The sequence below is a fragment of the Ictidomys tridecemlineatus genome, chromosome 3 (genome assembly GCF_052094955.1).
Source record: "Ictidomys tridecemlineatus isolate mIctTri1 chromosome 3, mIctTri1.hap1, whole genome shotgun sequence".
Lineage (NCBI taxonomy): Eukaryota > Metazoa > Chordata > Mammalia > Rodentia > Sciuridae > Ictidomys > Ictidomys tridecemlineatus.
This window is the reverse complement of record NC_135479.1, coordinates 127,260,042-127,276,507: the sequence shown is the minus strand read 5'-3', so window position 1 is coordinate 127,276,507 and position 16,466 is coordinate 127,260,042. Positions and strand designations below refer to the sequence as shown.

Sequence of the window (16,466 nt, the reverse complement as noted above, 5' to 3'; positions counted from 1 at the left end):
AATAAAGTGGGCAAAGTGACTCATGACTATGATCCCAGTTCATGATCTCAGGAGCATGAAACTTTGGGATACCAATTTTAGGACAATCTCAAGCAAGGTAGTGAGACCCTGTTGATTCAGAATAAAAAGTAAAATAAACAATAAAAATGGGCTGAGGGGGCTGGAGTTTTTGCTCGGTGGTAGAGCGCTTGCCTACCATGTGTGAGACAAGGAGTTCAATTCTCAGCACCACATATAAACAAACAAAATAAGGATCATTGACAACTAAAAATATATTTTCAAAAAAATGGGCTGGAGGGCTGGGGATGTGGCTCAAGCGGTAGCGCACTCGCCTGGCATGCGTGGGGCCTGAGTTCGATCCTCAGTACCACATACAAACAAAGATGTGTCAGCTAAAAACTAAAAAAAATAAGTAAATAAATATTAAAATTCTCTCTTCTCTCTCTCTCTCTCTCTCTCTCTCTCTCTCTCTCTCTCTCTCTCTCTCTCTCTCTCTCTCTCTCTCTCTTAAAAAAAATGGGCTGGAGATGTAGCTCAGCAATAAAGTAGTCCTAGGCTCAATCCCCATTAGCAAAAATAGTTTAAACAAAAAACGGGCAGATCACTATAAGGAAATATCTGTGCATTGGCTCATTCAGGCTTCTAAAACAAAACCCCATTGCACCTCTGACTTACAAACAACCGTTTATTTCTTACCGTTTTGCTGGGGTAGAAGTTGGAGATTGAAGACTGCTTCCAAATTGCTTAGACACCTTCCTGCAGGCTCCTTACAAAAGGGAGAATCAATTTGGGACTACTTTCTCACATCCATATCCTGGGGTGGGGACTCCACCCTCATGGTCAAAAGCTCCTCCCCTTAAGAGATAAGTTTCAGCACCGCTAATGGTACATTTCTGGCATCACCACTCCCTCAATAGGGTGGAATAAATTAGAGTGCATCCAAACAAAATATCACTCAACCTTTGAGAAGTTATTTAGACTATTAGGCAAACAAACTTTTCATGTTTTGAAACAACTAAGGAAATCCAAACACCACCAGCGTGACAATAATAATGAATTACCATTGATAGTCTTCAGTATTTATGAAAACTTTGCTTTGAGAGATACAAAATAAAACATTTGATGCAATGGTTTTGCTGACCATGCATGAAGAACTATTGAAGAGGGGCAAAGTGATAAAAGCTCAATATCTCAACTTTTGCAAATATCAAAAATGCTCCAGGGGGGCTGGGATTGTAGCTCAGCGGTAGAGCGCTCGCATAGCACAGGCGGGACATGGGTCCAATTCTCAGCACCACATAAAAATAAAGGCCTTGTGTTGTGTCCACCTACACCTAAAAAAATAAATATTAAAAAAAATGCTCCAGGGCTGGGATTGTGGCTTTGTGGAAGAACACTCATGTCGCATGCATCGGGCACGGGGTTCCATCCTCAACACCACATAGAAATGAATAAGTGAAATAAAGGTACTATGGTAATCAAAACAAAAAAAAAATAAAAGAAAGAAAATGTTCCACAAATATTTTAAAGTTATTTGTGTTTCCATTTACTGACATGATAAAACCTTAAGATAAATTGTCACATACAGTAGCAGGGAAAGAGCCAGGTGCGATTGTGCATGCCTGTAATCCCAGCGGCTCTGGAGGCTGAGGCTGGAGGAGTGCAAATTCAAAGCTAGCCTGAGCAACATAGTGAGGCCTTAAGCAACTTTGCAAGACCCTTTTGCAAGAAAGAGCAGGCTGCATCCAAAGGTGCCATCCAGTCATACAAGAGGTGAAGCACAGGTCACAATTCAGGGGGAGAGGAGATGTTCCCCAAACAGGCAGAACACCCACAGGTTTTCTAATTAGACAGAAGCTCAGGCAAGGATAGTTTGCATCCTTGAGCTTGCAATCCTCCTGCCACAGCCTCTGAAGGCAAAATATCCAGGACCTAAGGAGAATGCTTAGCATAGAATACTATGCAAATAATGTAGATTTCCAAAGGCGCCACCCAGTCATACAGGAGTTGAAGCACAGGTCACAATCTAGGGGGAGAGAGGATGTTCCCAGAACAGCCAGAACACCCACAGGTTTTCTAATAAGACAGACAGCTCAGACCCTGAAGCATAAGAATAGTTTTCATCTCTTTGCACCCACCAAAAGATCAACCTGATACTAAAAATTTTAAATTATAATCCCTTCACTCCACTGAAGAAGTGCAGGATGCAGGTACCACCATCCTTTTGTTCACAAAGAAATGAAAAGCCAGGAATTTGTGCTACATTCAGCATCTCTCCCCACACTGGACTTTAAAGCCCTTCTTAGAAGGTCACCCGCAAGCCAAGAGAAGAGGCTCATATTTGGAAGTCAACCACTAGGGGAACTGGGGCAGGAGAACTGAGAATTCAATACCGGTCTCAGCAACTTATGAGGCCCTTAGCAATTTGGTAAGATACTGTCTCTAATTAAAAAATAAAAAATGGGCTGGGGATATGCCTCAAGGTTTAAGTGCCCTGGGTTCAGTTCCTGGTGAACTAAACAAGAATAAAAATTTTAAATACCAGGGAATAAAATGTGACTTCATTCAAGTTAATTTACATATTATATATGCATGTAAAACACAAATAGGGTGATATTCTCAAATTAATTATGAAAATATTAATACCGGAGTCACATTGTACTATGATTTCCATGACTACTTCCTTATGAGACCTTTCTACATCACTTGAATTTTAAAATAAACACTTTATTTTCACAATTTAGTAAAATAAAATTATTTCATTTTCTAAATGATACAGAGGTGCAAACATTAAGAAGATCTACTAAGGTGCTAGGGGCATAGCTCAGTGGTAGGGTGCTTGCCTAGGATTGTGAGGCATATTTGATCCTCAATACCAAAAAGCAAAAAAGAAGTATAAGGGGCAAACAAGAAGGAGATTAAAGCTGCAGTCCTAAGGTCAGTTGAGGGTCATCCACAGAAAAATCCAGAAACAGCTAGGGGCAATAGAAGCAGATATCTTACACAGACAGTGGGCAGAGCAGGATAGTTCAGAGAACCACAGACCAATCAGAGTCAGGAGAGGTAGGGAGGGGTTGAGTGGGCAACCAAAGAATTCTGATTCTCCTTCACAAGACAAAGAAGACAAAGGAAAGAAAGAGCAGGCTGCATCTAAATTTAGCAACAAGACCTGGAGGACCTAAAGAGAATGCTTAGCATAGTATACTATGCAAAAAATGTAAATCTCCAAAGGCATCACCCAGTCACACAGGAGGTGAAGCATAGGTCACAATCCAGGGGGTGAGGAGATGTTCCCAGAGCAGCCAGAACACCCAAAGCTTTTCTAACTAGACAGACAGCTCAGATCCTGAAGCCTAAGGATAGTTTGCATCCTTGAGCTTGCAATCCTCCTGCCTCAGTCTGTGGAGTGGCTGGAATTACAATAATGCTAAACACTGAAGATGAATGAAGGCAGAATGGTATCTGCCTTCATGTCAAAATGATCCTCTTCACACTAACAATTACTTACCCCTTTCCACCACTCCCTGAAATGAGTTGGTTATTGCACCACCAAAGGGAGTCACTTTTCCATCTGTTAAAGTTAAAACTGCCTGAAGAAATCATTACATTAAGGTACCCTTCAGGAAGGCTGGAAGAGCTCTGATAACCCATGTCTACAAATCAAGAGCTCAAAGCTCTTTGGAAGTCAAAAGTCCAGAGATTGCTTAAGCATGATAATCCCTGCCCTCTACTCAAGCTGCATCTGTTTTGGGGAAGAGGAAGAGGGTATATTCAGGGTATCCCAAAACCAGGTAGAAAAGATTCTTAGTAATCCAGAGCCATCTTATCTCTTAGGCTACTTCTTTGGAGAATATAAAGGCACTTTTTTGGAGGGGAGGGGGGACAGCACAGCCAGACATGCCAAAGTCAGCAGAGTAGAGGTAGAAATAGCTCTGGAAATTTCCTTTCCAGGGTTTCCTTAGTTAGGTTTCTGATTAGTTTCTTGTTTATTCACCGTTTCAGAACTGCCTACAATGTCTTCAGAAATCAATGTACTCAGGGGGAAAGTTAAACCCATTAAATAAGAAGTTGAAAAGTTTAGGAGAGTAATGTACATGTTCATAGTCCTAGAGGTCAGGAGGATAAATTGGTGTGGCAGATTATGGACATGGGGCCTGGTGCTTCTTGATGGTACAGAACAAACAGGAGACTCACAAGAAGTTCAACAATGAGGAGCTGTTGAGACCTCAAGACTCAAAGACAGTTCATTGGACCAGTGATGCTGGTAAAAACTAGGGCTGGGGTTGTAATTCAGTGGTAGAGTGCTTGCCTAGCATGGGCGATGCCCTGAGTTCTACCCAAGCGTGGGGGTGGCTGGTGACATACCAGCTGAAGACTTTTGGGAAAGGGAGTGCATTTGCACTTACAAATTATGATTATTGCCTTCCCTTCTCCAAGACAGAAAAGAATTCAATTCAAACTGATGCCCTAAGTGAGCCAGATTCTGTTTTCTCTATTTGTTGTTGTTCAGTAGTACTGTGGATTCCACCTGGGCCTTGTGAATGCTAGGCAAATGTTCCATCACTGAGCTATACCTACCCAACCCATCTTTTCTTATATCAACCCAGGGTCTTGCCAAGTTGCCCAAAATAGTCTTGAAGTTCCTGATCCCACTGTCTCAGCCTCTAGAGTAACTAGGATTATAGACAACAGGGCCCAGCCAGATTCTGCTTTAATTTTAGGACTTGGTGCTGTTAGTGACAGTTAGATAACCCGCCTGGCCAGCAACCCTGCAGGCAAGACTCAGCTGTCCCAATGCATAAGAAATAAGGAAGCAAGGAAATACAAATTTTATGCCTGTTGATCAAACTGGGATTGTTTCTCTCCAGGCCCTAAAGAAACTGGTTACAATTTATAGAATAAAAGACAGGAGTTATATTGAAGTGACACCCCCTTTCTCCACAGAAAAGCCCTCTTCACCATTACATTATATTACATTACTCTCCTAAACCTTTAACTTCTTATTAGGACTGTCAGTAAAAGAGTCCCTGAAAGAGTCCATTGTAGATAAACTTCCTATTTTCATGTCACCCTGTTTACTTGGCCACTGGCCGAGAAGATACCAGCACTCCAGGTGCTGGACACCCCTTACTAGTTTTTCCACGAAAGTATCCAGTATAGTACTTTGAAGAAATGTGAAAACAAGGCCTCTGGCCTTGAGCTGGGCTTCACAGAGATGTCTACATTTTTAAAACAAGTTTCAAATGGGATTCATGGTAACAACTTGCAAGACGAAGAAAGAAAGGGGAGAAAAAGCTCTCCCCTTCTCAGGTGTGGTCCTTGAAGGGTTAACTTGCCCAGAACAGTGAAAGAAAAAGCTGCTTTTATGTGAACTTCTGCAGACTGTGAACTTCTGAGCCCCTCCCCTTACATGCTGGGTATAAAACTCTGAAACTCTCTAAACTCGGGGTTCAGGGGATTTATTAATTACAGCAAAGGCTGTACCCTCTGAACCTGGCTGCAGCCAAATAAAACTGTTTCCTGCTATCTTTGGTGCCTTATCTTAGGTGTTTGTCCCTACAACAATGTATTTACAGATGTAGCTTGGTTATGTAGCCAGAGAATGTGTGAATTTCAGCTTCCTTGGTAGGAGCTTGGTCAGGACTTGCTCATAATTTCAAAGGGGATCTGTTTCAATGCCGTCTATAGATTTAAATTTAACAGAGACTCATTCTGATCAACTTTAACCATGTCCCTATGAGCACTTTTCTCAACTAAGCCTTAATTTCCATAACCTAGTTTAGACATAATCTCCCTACCCTGGATTTTTTATCACTTAATATTTAATCACATTCTTCACTCTCCCCACCCTTGATGTCTCATCACCCTAGCCTGCCTTCAGCAAGTATCCTGCTCAGTAATTCTAGTAAGAATCCCCCATACCTTTGATGTTTTGTACTCATTTTCCATCTACTATTACCACCAGCCTGTTCCTTGACTACACTTGTGCTCAATGTCAAAAACAAAAACAAACTAAAAATCTTCCATACTGCAAAAGTCTTAACACTTTGACCTATCACAATAGTCCTCAATAAAGTTTTCTTTACTCTGTAAACTAGGGTCAGACAAATTTTTATTTAAAAAAAAAAGCCCTGCCTATTCTAGACAGCACTGACATGCATCTCCAAGAACTAGGAGACACTTATCAAGATATTTTGGTAACCTGAGGTTGGAATAGGTACAGGAAATCAAAGGATACCACTTTCTCCCAGTATTTTTTCCATTTCTTAGATGAGAGAGAGTGAGAGAGAGTGAAAGAGAGAGAGAGAAGAAATCACAGCCTTAAATGCAATAAAGTTTTGATATGGAAAAACACCAAAGTATTTAAAATAACAACAATATCCCAGTAATCATTCCATGTACACAATAAAATTAATTGTGGGTTATTAATTAATTTCATATTAATATTTTTCTAAAATGTCTTAACATGGAGTTATACTCTTTAGATAAGTGGCCTTGAGCGAGGGTTGGACACAATACCCTGGCCACATAGTTGTTTCACACTATATCCCAACCTCCTCTTATCACAGCCTGAGATCCTCCAGGGCAGGAGCTGTGGTTAGGAGTCAGGGTGGGAAGCTGCTCATGACAGCTGAGCACAGGCCTCTAATTCCATTATCACTTGAAGAGTACTAGGTACAGGACTAGTGTTGTGGCTCAGTGGTAGAGTGCTTGCCTGGCACTTGTGAGGCATTGGGTTCAATCCTCAGCATGACATAAAAATAGATAAATAAAATAAAGATATTTTGTCTACCTAAAAATAAAAATTAAGGAAAAAAAGACTATCAGGTACTTATTTTTTATTTATTTTGTTGTACTAGGAATCAAAATCAGTGCCTCCCACTGGCTAGCCAAGCACTCTATCACTGAGCTACATCCAGTCCTTTTTATTTTGAAATTATACCGTGGGAACCACTATAAATTTTTTTTAAGAAAATTTAATTCTTAAAAAAATAAATAAATCATAGTTGGACACAATATCTTTATTTTATTTGTTTATTTGCATGTGGTGTGGAGGATCCAACCCAGCACCTCACACATATTAGGTGGGCACTCTACCACTGAGTCACAACCCCTGCCCCAGAAATTGAATTATTTATTGGCCCTCTGGTCAAATTAAGTCTGGTTCTATTTTTTATATCATTATTTGATCTCAGTTTTAAAAAAAAGAGATTCAAGAAAATTTAAGTTTGTGTCAGAGTGGTAATCACATTTCCCCAGTGGCAATCAACATGGAAACATAGACTGGATATTATTATATAGGATTTAAGATTTTTAAAAAATATATTTTAGTGTTGATGGATCTTTATTTTATTCACTTATTTATATGCAATGCTGAGAATTGAACCCAGTGCCTCACACATATGAGGCAAGCACTCTACCCCTGAGCCACAACAATATTCCAGTCTTTAAGATATTTTTCCAAGGATGTATATGCATCTATGTGTCCTTGTATAATGGATACAAATGAAGACTGCTCTGCTTCTGTTGAGGTATAAATGGCAGATAATTGTAGCTTATATATCTATAGTTTTTTTTGTTATTTCAGAATGACTTATAAAGTGCTTTGTACTTGGTCATTCTATTTACTTGAGAACAAGTAGAAATTATTTTACTCGTTTTTTTTTTTTTATTAGTTGGTACTGGGTATTAAACCCAGGGACACTTAACCACAGAGCCACATCCCCAGCACCCCCCCTTTTAAATTTTTATTTTTTTGGTTGTAGATGGACACAATATTTTTATTTATTTTTATGTGGTGCTGAGGATGGAACTCAGTGCCTTGCATGTATGAGGCAAACTCTCTACTGCTGAGCTATAGCCCCAGCCTGTCCAGCCCTTTTTGTCTTGATAAATTGCTCAGGTCCTGGCTAAATTGCTGGGGGTGGTCTCAAACTTGTGATCCTCCTGTCTCAGCCTCTCAAGTCACTGGGATTACAGGCATGTGTCACTGGGCCTGGCACAAGTAGGAATTTTTAATTGAATGATTTTTATAGCAAACTTATAATAAGAGAAAGTAGATGGGCCCAGTGGTGCATACCTGTAATCCCAGTGACCTGGGAAGCTGAGACAGGAGGATTACAAAATCAAGACCAGCCTCAGCAATTTACCAAAGCCTTAAGCAACCTAATGTTGCTGTCTCAGAATAAATGTAGTTCAGTGGTAAAGACCCTGGGTTAAATTCTCAGTGCGAATAAACAAGTAAACAAGATAAAGAATGAGACCTAAGTTTTTTACAGTTTTTAAAAAATGTTTTTTAGTTGTAGATGGACACAATACCTTTAATTAATTAATTAATTAATTAATTAAATTAATTTATGTGGTGCTGAGGATTGAACATGTTCCTCACACATGCTAGGCAAGTGCTCTACCACTGAGCTACAGCCCTGTCCCTTCTTATAGTTTTTGACCTAACAATCTTTTTAATCTTTCTAGAATGATTCCATATGTACTTTTTCATTTGCAGTTAAAATTTTTACTTAAAATATAACTTACTTTACATGAGTGATGTACATATTTATGAAAATATTTGTTGTGTAAACAAAACTTTAGTAATCAATTAATATGCACATATTAACGCCTTGTGCATCACCCTCAGTTTATGGTTCAAGACGATGGTGATGATGATGATGATGATGATGATGATGATGATGATGATGATAATGACAACGATGATGACAACAATGGCAAGAATGATGATGAAGCCTGATTTAGTTAAGAGCATGCTCTGTGGCCAGGCATAGAGGTTGGTGTTTTCCTATGGTCCCAACTACTATGGAGGTTGAGTTTGATACCAGATTGGGCAATTTAGAGAGCCTCTGTTTCAAAATTTAAAGAGCCTGGGATGTAGCTCAATGTTACTGTGTTCCTGCATTCAATCCCCAGTGCCAGGAAGGGTGTGGGGAAAGCAGAGTTAGTGGAAGTGGATTGTTTGAATTTGAATTCCTGGCTCTTACTCTTACTGACTGTGTTGGCTCAAGGAAGTTATTTAATCTCTGGACTTTAATTCCTTATCTAGGAGAGGTAATCATGATGATGATCATGATAATAATAATACCTATCCCATAGGCCAGTTATAAGGATCAAATGAATTAATATCTGCACCGGGGGCTGGGGATGTGGCTCAAGTGGTAGCGCGCTTGTCTAACATGTGTGAGGCAATGAGTTCAATTCTCAGCACCACATAAAAATAAAGATGTTGTGTCCACCTGAAACTATAAAATATATATAAAAAAAATCTGCACCATTTTAAAATAGTGTTTAGCATGCAAATTCTTGATGAATAGAATAGCATAGAGAATTCAGAAAGTAACTATTTATTAAACAAAGCAATGATGATTAATATTCACTACAAACTTACTGTGAGAAACTGATGTGACTTCATTTTTGAAAATAAATATATAACAGCAGCTTCTACCTCAAGGCCTTTCCTAAAAAAGGGGACGTGACCCTTGTCCTGGGAAAAACCCATAGAGCATTCCTAAGCATGTACCTACCCTGCTGAGTTGTTTGTCTGCAAATAATAGGAGAGATCTGTGGCGCCAGGTGTCCCTGACTCAGTTAGGCTAGGTGAAGACCCATAGCAACCCCCTAGAAACCACCAATCAGCATGAGACAGGGAAAATACCTGGGATGCCAGATGACCCCTAGTAGTTTATGGTGGTTGATAACATGTTGGGAAACCATGTAGTTTAACATGTACTCCCCTTGTGGCCTAAACCAATCAGTTCAAAGGAATCCCCTTCTTGTAGTAACCAATCACCCCTACCCAACTTGTTCTCGCCAGTGAATGTGCGAATCAATGTTAAGATATGTTGTTTAATTTTCCCGTGGTATGGAATGATTTGCTGTGTGATGTTGTGACGCATAGAGTATTCTCCCAAACCTATAAAATCTCTCTGAAAAAAGGACCGGGACTCATTCCCTGGGACCACTGCATCGGTGAGTCCTGGCTCCAGCTTGCAATAAAGACTCTTGTGTGATTGCATCAGATTCAGCTCCTGGAGGTCTATTGGGGTCCCAGGAATCTGGCATTACAACTGTGTGCCTGTTTCCAAATTTAATATTTTGAGCGCATTATTGCTTTTCATTCTCCCAGAATCCTCTATGAAGGATAAAAATTCAGGTTACAGATGAGGAAACCTGAAACCCAGAGTGCTTAAGTAATCTTTCCAAAGTGGCACAGCTAGTGTGTAGCAGAATTGAGATTGAGTTAGTCTATCTCTATCTAGAAGTTATATTACTACCCACTACATGTCCTTGTTGCATTTTAACCATTCTACTATTGATCAAGTTGATTCTGTACAATTTGGGATCCTCTATAACCTCGATGAGCTGCATAAATATTCAACTTTGTCATTCTCTTCTTTTTGAAAGTATTCTGATAAATCTTAATTTATTCATATCTTTTTATATCAAGGTATGCACATTTTTTTGAGACAGTTTCTTCCTAGGCTGTCCAGGCTGTCCTCAAATTTATAATCCTTCTACCTCAGCTCTCTGTGTAGATGGGATTTCAGACATGTGCCACCATGCCTGGCTGGAGCTATATTTAATGCCAAACAAAATGGCATAGCTGTGTTTAATAAGCATATAAGGATAACAAAGATGGTTTTAGGTTCACAAATATTCTGTCTCTACTAATAAGGAGATTACTTGAATTATTTAATCTATTACTTTGGTGACTAAATATTTTATTTATTTGACCTCAGATTGAATCCTTCAGAAGTAGAGCAAGGCCAGAGGTATCAGGAATTGAACCCAAGGGTGTTTAAACACTAACCCATATCCTCAGCCACTCCCAGCATTTTATTTATTTATTTATTTTTGTATCAAGGATTGAATTCATAGGCACTCAACCACTAAGCCACATCCCCAGCCCTATTTTTAATTTTATTTGGAGACATGGTCTCACTGAGTTGCTTAGTGACTCACCATTGCTGAAGCTAGCTTTGAACTGGTGATCCTCCTGTATCCGTCTCCTGAGCTGCAGGAATTAGAGGCATGTGCCACCTTGCTTGCCCCCACAACCTTTTTTATTTTATTATATTTTTAGATATTGATGAGCCTTTATTTTATTGATTTATTTATTTGCAGTGCTGAGAATCAAACCAAGTGCCTCACACATGCTAGGCAAATGCTCTGCCCCTGAGCAACAACCCCATTCTCCTTTTTATGTTATTTTGAGACAAGGTCTTGGTCTTCCTAATTGCTGAGAGCCTTGCTAAGTTGCTAAGGCTGACCTCAAACTTGCAATCCTCCTACCTTAGCCTCTTGAGTAACTGGGATGGCAGGCCTGTAGCATCACACCTAGGAAAGTCCATATATTTCAACCAACAATAGGATCATTATGAGGCTCTTGAAACATCAAAAAGGTAAACATACAGCCATGGATTTCAATACTTTGAAATTTTTTTCTTTTCTAAGAATTGAACCAACATTTTGTGCAGGCTAGGCTGGAGTGGCACCCTCTTTCTCCACAGAAAAGTCTTAACTGGGCTTCTTCAGAAATCTTTACCATGGCTGATTTTAGGACTGTCAGAAAATGTGTCTCTGCAAAAGAGTTAAGTGTAGATAAACTTCCTGTTTTCATATTGCTCTATTTTAATTGACCACTGGCCGAGAAGATACCAGCACCCCAGGTGCTGAAACCCCCTTACTAAGAAGCTGTAAGGAGCACAATGACTGATTACAATTGATAGAGAGCACAGCTCCATGGACACACACAAAGAACATGTCCTGTTGTAAATACACATTAATGTACATTGACTTTCACTGGGTGAAACCAATAACCAATGTACACCACCAACTTGGAACTATATTTAAATCACTTGTCCTGCCACATCAACAAGGCTGTTCCACAGACATCAGAGACACTAGCTGCCTTGCTGCCCATCTCCAGATCAACTCCATCATTTCCTGACATCCATTTATTGGCTGGAGAGAACCACCAGACAAGGGCATCTCTGTTCTTTGGCTAAGAGAAGTCACCTGGCAGCAGAGGTATTTTGGGGCTCATGGTTGCCCTTAGGATTGTGTCATTAGCTTATAGTTTTAAATTAGTGTGCATTGAATGCTAGTTGGGGTGCTCCAGCACACTTAACACTTTTGCATTAATTGTTTATATTTGATGATTGGTGTGATGGAATATATGCTTGCACTTAAAGACAATCCACCCATGAGTAATTATTAATGGCATCAATGGTGACATCCATCTACCCAGATCATCCTGGGTGATGTTCTCCCCATTCTCTTTATTTTGATTGTGCTGAGTATCAAAGCCAGGAATGCTTTACCCCTTCGCTACATCATCAGTCCTTTTTATATTTTATTTTGAGACAAGGTTTTGCTAAGTTGCTTAGGCTCTTAATAAAAGGTCCTTGCTTAGCATCTGGATGTCCATCTTAAGTGACAGCCTCCATTTTAAGGAAAAAGTTTATTTCCTGCTCAAGGGAATTTCTGAAAAACTCACCACTCCTTCATACCAACCCCATCCTTAACTGCCCACATTAGGACCTGCCTGGCTCTGATTTCTGAGTCTGCCCTATAAAAATTCCAGAACCCAAGCCTGTTTTGCCTCTCTCTTCTATGGAGAAATGGCCTTTGTTTTTCAGCTCTGACAAACTGTCATGTGTATCTCTGCCTGGTCTCCGTCTTTCAATTCTCGCTTACTCATCTCTCCTTTCTCGCTTTCACTTCACTCACTAAATTGCTGAGCTTGCCCTCCAACTTGCCATCCTCCTTCCTCAGCCTCCAGTCACTGGAATTAATTACAGGTTTGAACCATGGCTTCCAACTACTCCTTTTCTTCTCCTTAACCTTCACCTTCTTTATTTTCTTGGTAGAACTGGTAGTTGAGCCCACGGACATTCCACCATGGAGATATATACCCAACCCTTTTTATTATTATTATTATTTTTAAATTTATGAGATAGGATATTACTAATTTCCCAGGCTGATCTTCAATTTTGGATCCTTCTGTTTTAGTCTCCAGAGTAGCTGAAATTACAGATACACACCATGGAGCTCTAGCATCTTAAGAAAATTTTCCAGGCTCCCAGCCCACTCACAAATTCCTCTTTCTCTTTTCTTCATCTTCATATATCCTGGTGGACTAAGGGAACAACTTTTTTTTTCTAGACTTCCCTAACGTTCTTTTTTTCTCTTTTCTAAACCTAGTCTTTGTCCCCTAATAATAGACTAAAGTACATTAAACTTAGGACCCATTCCCTTCCCTGTCTTTAAACAATAGGGAAAAATCATTCTGTATTAATTATTCTTATTATCATATTTATAATAATATAATATAAAATGATCTTATAGCACTTAATGTCATCATATTTTGATATTGTTAAATTATAAATACTTTATTTTCTCATAAGAATATTATTGTATATTTACATATAATAATATAAAATTTACATTTTAATGTATAATATTCTTATGGTATTTTAATGGTATAAGTTTTAAAACCTAAATATAATAAAAATTAAACATAAAATATTACATTAATATATAGTTACATCATTGTTCTATGAAACTGGTGTAAACATTCTTATGTTTCCATACAACCTACTGTGAACATAACTGTCTGAACATGGGATAGTTGTGGGAAAGGTGCTGCAAGATTATTTCTCTAATGAGACAGCATTCCATCATAATTTTCTGTATTAATTATCTAAAAGAGAATTTAAACCATGGCTTTAATTTTTTTAATTTTTTTTAGTTGTAACCGGACACAATATCTTTATTTTATTTATTTATTTTTATGTGGTGCTCAGGATAGAACCCAGGGCCTCGAACATGTTTAGATGAGCACTCTACCCCTGAGCTACAACCTCAGCCCCTGAACCATGGCTTTCTAAAAACACTTAACACTTAGGAGAATAAACAAATCTGTTGCCATAGTTCCCTTACTCTATTTTCTCTAATTAATATCAGCACTCTTGTCCTTTAAATATAACTCCCATTACATTTTTAATATTTTTTTTGTTTTAATTAGTTATACATGACAGTAGAATTCACTTATGCACTCTGATATATCATACATAGGTGACATATAATTTCTCATTTTTCTGACTGTATATGTTGCAGAATCATGTTGGTCATGTAGTCCTATATATACATACAATAATAATGTCTGTTTCATTCTATTATATTTCCTATCTTCACATCCCCTCTCCTTTCCTTCCATCACTTTCCTCTACCTAATCTAAGATAATGCTATTCTTTCCTAGAGCCCTCAGTCTTATTATGAACTAGCATCTGCATATTAGAGAAAAACGAGGCCTTTGGTTTTGTGGGATTGGCTTATTCATTTAGCATGATATTCTCCAACTCCAACCAATTACTGGCAAATGCCATAATTTCACCCTTTTCTAAACCTGAATAATATTCCATTGAATGTAGATACCACAGTTTCTTTACACATTCACCTATTGAGGGACACCTATGTTGGTTTCATAGTCTAGCTATTGTGAATTGAGCTGCTATAAACATTGATGTGGCTGTGTCACTATTTTGATTTGTATGTTGATTTTAAGTCCTTTGGGTATAAACCAAGGAGTGGGAGAGCTGGATCAAATTGTGGTTCCATTCCCAATTTTCTGAGGAATCTCCATACTTCTTTCCATAATGGTTGCAGGAATTTGCTGTCCTACCAGCAATGTATGAGTGTATCTTTTCCCCCACATCCTCGCCAACATTTATTGTTGGTGATTGCCATTCTGACAGGAGTAAGATGAAACCTTAGAATAATTTTGATTTGCATTTCTCTAATTGCTAGAAATGATGAACACCCTTTTTATATATTTGATGATCAATTATATTTGTTCTGTGAAGTGTCTGTTCAGTTCCTTAGCCCATTTATTGATTAGTTTATTTTTTTTGGTGTTAAGTTTTTTGAGTTCCTTTATATCCTAGAGATTAATGCTTTATCAGAGGTGCATGTGGTAAAGATTTTCTTCTAATCTGTAGGCTCTCTCCTTACATTATTAATTTTTTCTTTGCTGAGAAGAAGTTTTTAATTTGAATTCATCCCATTTATTGATTCTTGATTTTACTTCTTGCACTTAAGAGTCTTATTAAGGAAGTCAGATCCTAGGTTGACATGGTGAAGATTTGGATCTATTTTTTATTCTATTAGGTACAGGGTCTCTGTACCTAATAGAAGTGTCTAAGTCTTTGATCCACTTTGAGTTGATTGTTTTGCAGGGTGAGAGATAGAGGTTTAATTTCATTTCGCTACATATAAATTTTCAGTTTTATCAGCACCATTTGTTGAATAGATTATCTTTTCTCCAGTGAATGTTTTTGGCACCCTTGTCTAGTATGCGATAACTGTTTTTATGTGGGTTTGTCTTTGTGTCCTCTATTCTGTATCATTGATCTACAAGTTTATTTTGATGCTAATATCATGCCATTTTACATACTATAGCTCCGTAGTATAGTTTAAAGTCTGATATTGTATGTCTCCTGCTTCACTTTTTTTGCTAAGGATTGCTTTATCTATTCTGTGTCTCTCATATTTCCAAATAAATTTTATGATTGCTTTTTCTATTTCTATGAAGAATGTCATTGGGATTTTCATAGGAATTGCATTAAATCTGTATAACACTTTTTGGTAGTAAGGCCATTTGACAATATTAATTCTGCCTATGCAGGAGCATGGGAGATCTTTCCATCTTCTGAGGTTTTCTTCAATTTCTCTCTTTAGTGTTTTGTAGTTTTCATTGTAGATGTCTTTCACCTCTTTTGTTAGATTGATTCCCAGGTATTTTATTTTATTTTATTTGAGGTTATTGTGAACAGAGTAGTTTTTCTAATTTCTCCTTCAGTGAACTCATTGCTGACATATAAGAATGCATTTTATTTATGGGTGTTGATTTTATATCTTGCTACTTGGCTGTATTCATTAGTTCTAGAAGTTGTCGGAATTTTTTGGATCTTCTAGATATTGAAACATGTTATCAGCAAATAGTGATAGTTTGAGTTCTTTTTTTTTCCTATTTGTATCCCTTTAATTTACTTCTTTTGTTAATTGCTCTGGCTAGAGTTTCAAAGATGATGTTGAATAGAAGTGGTGAAAGAGAACATCCTTATCTTGTTCCAGTTTTTAGCAGGAATACTTTCAATTTTTCTCCGTTTAGAATAATGCTGGTCTTGGGATCAGCATATAAAGCTTTTACAATGTTGAGGTGTGTTCCTACTATCCCTAGGTTTTATAGTGTTTTGAGCATGAAGGTGTACTGTATTTTGTCAAATCCTTTTCCCCATTTCATTTTTAGACAGTGCTCCTGTGAAATAATGTGCATTCAATGAATGATGGCATTCTAATGCTGATAATCTCATTTGACAGTTGATCTAGATGTCTCCTCCACTAGACTGTAAATGATGAGAGAATGAACTTATTTTTAACTCACCATTTT

General features: G+C 38.2%; 1 long non-coding RNA gene across 1 annotated transcript in view; it reads right to left on the bottom strand.

Annotated features, from left to right (window-relative positions):
* The window catches only part of LOC144376337 (uncharacterized), a 31,316-nt gene extending 30,519 nt beyond the window's left edge, over positions 1-797 (bottom strand). The window contains exon 1 of the long non-coding RNA XR_013436675.1: positions 697-797. This is a non-coding gene — a long non-coding RNA (uncharacterized LOC144376337). The remainder of the gene's footprint in view (positions 1-696) is intronic.
* Positions 798-16,466: the final 15,669 nt, after the last annotated feature.